The following is a 4,697-nucleotide window of genomic DNA, read 5'->3' as shown; positions in this document are numbered from 1 at the left end:
CAGCTGCAGGACAAGAAGAAGATCTGAAATAATTTCACTTTTAACATGGGGATTTAAATGCTCCAATGTTATTTGGATTATGAAGCTGTGAGACAAATGTATCACCATAAAATATTGAACAATTGTATTGAAAAAAAAACCTACTGATGTACATTATGCTACTAGTGTAGAATCAGTACAGTAAATGACATGTCAGTATCTTATGAACTAGTATTTTCCAACCATGAAAAATGATGATGCAGATGTTTTTTTTGTTTCTTCAGTGAACTGCGTCTTGAACAGAATTTCTGAAACTCTTTTCAATTCTGCATTTTATAAGACTCTGGAAGGGGGAGTTTTTTTCAGAACTTAAACCTGTTGACCCAGAACAATTTCAGAAAACTGTTTTCAACTGACTTCAACAGAGCCGAGAGTAAAGCCATGTGGAGAATCACACACATGACACATGAAGTTGTTTAAATGTAGTAAATTGTGTTTAACACACAATAGAATGATGATAGAAAAGTATAGAAATTCTACATTGATTTAAAAAAATAAATAAACTGCGCTGGTATTGGATTGGATCGGTATCAGCAGATACTCAGAATTTTCAGTATCGGATCAGATCGGTTCTTAAAAAATGGTATCGCTGCATCCCTAGTACAAACTGGGCTACAATAATATGTGAGCAGCATGAATGTTGTACATGTTTGTGTTTTTTTTTGAGAAAATGTTTTTTATTGGTTGTTGGTGAAAATATATATGTGTCTGTGATATGGGGATATAAAATATAGAGTATTTTTTTCAAGAGTTTTTTGAGATGTGTGTGGTAGACTATAGTTTTTGCTACAAAATGATCATGTTCACTCGTTAAATCACAATATAGTTATATAACATTTGTAAAACATGTTTTGTGATACAATGCCCTTATGCGAGGGAGTGACAATGGCCATTTATATTTAGTGATTCACACCTGGGAGACAAAGAGCCTCCTATAATGGGCCATCAATATGAATGTGACTGAGGCAGGTAAGAAAGAGTGTGAGGAGAGTAAAATAATGAGTAATGAGTTTTTTTTATTATTATTTGTATTTTTATTTACAACACATGTAAGGAATTTAGCTCTTTTTTTAAAGAGGGGAATCGAGTCTAAAGACTCAAATTGGTTTAACTGAACTGATTCCAAATTTAATTTGTTTATACTTCATCAGCAGTTCGTCCAGCGAACGTTAAAATCAGTATATCTTAACAATTCTGTTTATACTACTTCGTTGCCGACTAGAATATAAACAAAATGATAATTTATAAGCTACGAGCTAGGTAGCACAGGATCTTGGCAAAGTTTAACTTTAAAATACACGACCCAAGACAATGCTTCTTTATAAATGTAACAAGAATTTATTGAGCTACTTCTAAGATTACATGGAACTACGCTAACGAACACACACACACAAACACATAGTTATGAAGATGAGGATTAATGGAATTTGCATGAAGTCCCAAGGTTCTAGTATTTGTTGCTAGTTCATAGATCTCACCAAGAAAAATCACAAAAAGCAGAGATTTTTTCTTATCTTTACTACTTAAGATCAGTTCGCACCAATTCAGCAAGAAATGAAGGTTTTGTTTGCTACTTGCTTTTGCATTGAAAGCGGGGTTTCCTTTCCTGGCTGAAGGAGTCCTGGAGCTGTTGATTGGCTAGTAATTTGTCATTTGGATAATGTCTTTGGGATTCACGTGGTGTCGGATCTGGTGATTCTTTAAGAATGAAGTTTCCCATTCACAATATTCACAATCGATTCTCACTCAGTAACTGTGATAGTGAACCAGGTGAATCAGAAATTGATTTTGATGATCTTCTCGTAGAAGGGATTCAGAGGAACTGGAACAAATTAGTCAAAAGACAAAAGATGAAGGAGAAACGTTGAAGAAAATGACAGAATCTCAACTGATGGAACAGCAGGGCCCAGTTTTTCAAAAGGTTTAATCCGGATAAAATTGATCCGGATTTAGTAATCCTTTTTTTGCGATCCGTGATCACATAATCCAGCTTACTTTTGGAGCCAGTTTTTTAAAGCAACATCAGATTGGATCAATCTGATCCGGATAGGAACTTTTCAGGATCACCAAATCTGGATAACCAGTGCTCAAACAGGATAGGAAATCACAATGTAGAACTATAGATATGTAAAGAGCAACAAGTAGAATAGCCAGTGTGGGGTCAATATAAGTTTATTTTTATTTGAAATGAAAACCCACACATTTAAAAAAACTAAAAACAAGAAAAACCCCACCCCATCCTCTTCCAGCAGTCCGCTCATCTGAGACCTACAATACAAACACTGTACATTGAGGATATTTATAACAAGTATCAAGTATAGATGTATTGAATTAAAAAAAAGACTTAATGTCAAATACTCCACAATAATTTCAGACTTCCTCATCTGATGTGGTGAGACCAGCTTGTCTGAGCGTAGCCTTTAGGAGGCGGATCTCAAGTCTGGCCTTGGTTTGCTGCAGTTTGGTCAGAGTCAGTTGTTCCTCTGCCAGACGAAGCTGTGCTTCTGCCCTTTCAGTCTCTTTTTGCAGAAGTGCCTTGTAATCATCATCTTTGTTTGATGAAGGGCGCTTCAAGCCTTTCCTCTGAGATCCTGTGGCAACTACCACTGGCTCAACCAGTGAGGATCCAGCTTCTTCCTCAGGAACAGAGCTGAGATTCAATATAAATACGCTCTCTGGATCAGCCTCAGGAGGAACTGGCAGATTCTCCTCCTCCTCCTCAATCCAAGGCTCGCCATCCCCTACAACACCTTGAATACCATGGGGAGCTTGCGACTTCTCACCTCCAATGATGTCGAGGACCACATCTGTGTAATCTCCCCTCTTAAATGGCTTGTTGCCTGTTTGTGGGTTTTTGGCTTCAGCATGGTCCTTTGTTGCCCTGGCCTTAAGATTCTTCCACCGCAATTTGATTTGGTCTGTGGTCCTCCTCTGGCCAGACCCTATGGCATTCACATTTTCTGTGATTAAAATCCAAACATCACATTTCTTTTTATTGGTATCCTTAGCAGAATTAAAACTTCCCAATATTGTTCCATAATGGCACCGAACACCCTCTAGTAGTGCATTGGTTTCAGCAGCAGTGAAGTTACAGCTTCTTGAGTCCATGGTTCCATTGCTTTACTATAGTGAACATTGTTCATCAATTATAGGCCTTGGGTCCAATTGCCTCAATTGAACGCAAGCCAAAACTAATCAGTTGAAGTAGGTGTGTTTGAAAAGACCAACTATACTGCCATATAAATCAGCCTTTCTCAGAGGATTCACAGAGAGACAGTGAAATGGCAGGTGTTGTCCACCGCCACCACCACTTTGCCAGGAGAGGATACCGTCAAAGGGTGTATGTTGAACGTACCAAGCCACTGGAGCAATACACCACTGAGGAGCTGTATATGTCCGGTTTCGCTTTGGGAAGGCTGATATAGAGTACCTTGTGAACCTTCTCAGGCCAAAACTTCAACACAGAACCCAAAGGAGTCACGGTCTGTCTGTGGAAGACCAGATCCTCATTGCTCTCCGATTTTATGCATGTGGGACTTTCTATCAAGTTGTTGGTGACTATATGGGAGTGGTGAAATCAGCTGTGTGTGATGTGATGAGAGATGTGTCAATCGCACTGGCCAGCCTGGTCAATGAATTTGTTTCTTTTCCAAAGGACAACCAGATTGCCCAGGCCAAGCGCAGCTTTTTTCTTTTGAGGAATATGCCCAATACTATTGGAGCAATCGACTGCACACATGTGCATATATAAGCACCTCGTGAGAATGAATGGGAGTTTATAAACAGAAAGGGGAGGCACAGCATCAATGTCCAACTTGTGTGTGATGCTGACCTCATCATCACCAACTGCGTTGTCAAGTGGCCTGGGTCTGTCCATGATGCACGCATCCTGAGGGAGAGCGCTCTATATAGAGACCTCCAAACCAACCGACCGGATGGCATAATTTTAGGAGACAGTCCCTACCCACTCCTACCATGGCTGATGACTCCTTTTCTAACAGCAAATACACTGGCGCAGGCACGCTTCAACACTGCTCATTGCAGAGCAAGATGTGCAATTGAGCGTTTAAATGGAGTTCTTAAGAGGCGCTTTGCATGCCTTAACTACCTGAGAGCGGAACCACAGAAAGCATGCAACATAACCCTTGCCTGTATTGTCCTGCACAACATCGCTACTAAGCGCAATGTCCCTCTCCGTGCTGACAATGATGCACCTGAGCCCCTTGGAGACCCTAACCAACCTCCTGCATTCTGCCAGAACGAGCAAACAGGACGTGCAACAAGGGACGCAATAGTTAGACACTATTTCTGATTTGGATTTGTTTTGGATTTCAAAAATCAGTGATTGCCATTCTTTGCATTTTTTTGGTTATTCTGTAATCATTGCATGTATCACTAATAAATATTCTAAAAAAACAAAAATATTTTCGATTGTGATGAATATATATATCAATTAGTGACAGAATAAAATTTATTGTTTTTGGTCAATTTTGACAGCTGTTTGGGGGATTATTTTATGAGGCCAAACTCTTTCTACTTTGCTGTAGGCCTATACTGAAAGGCTGAATACGTTAAAGCCTACCTAATCACTGTAGCCTGACGGATGAACAAATAAAATTAAAACCTTATGAATAAATAGGATATCTTGTAAGATACTG

At 39.2% G+C, this 4,697-nt stretch overlaps 1 pseudogene; it reads left to right on the top strand.

Moving 5' to 3' along the window:
* The first annotated feature begins 3,117 nt into the window (after nucleotides 1–3,117).
* Nucleotides 3,118–4,392, top strand: LOC122143622 (annotated as a pseudogene).
* The last annotated feature ends 305 nt before the right edge of the window (nucleotides 4,393–4,697 follow it).

Source organism: Cyprinus carpio, unplaced genomic scaffold (assembly GCF_018340385.1).
Source record: "Cyprinus carpio isolate SPL01 unplaced genomic scaffold, ASM1834038v1 S000006465, whole genome shotgun sequence".
Lineage (NCBI taxonomy): Eukaryota > Metazoa > Chordata > Actinopteri > Cypriniformes > Cyprinidae > Cyprinus > Cyprinus carpio.
This window is presented reverse-complemented; position numbering and strand designations above follow the sequence as displayed.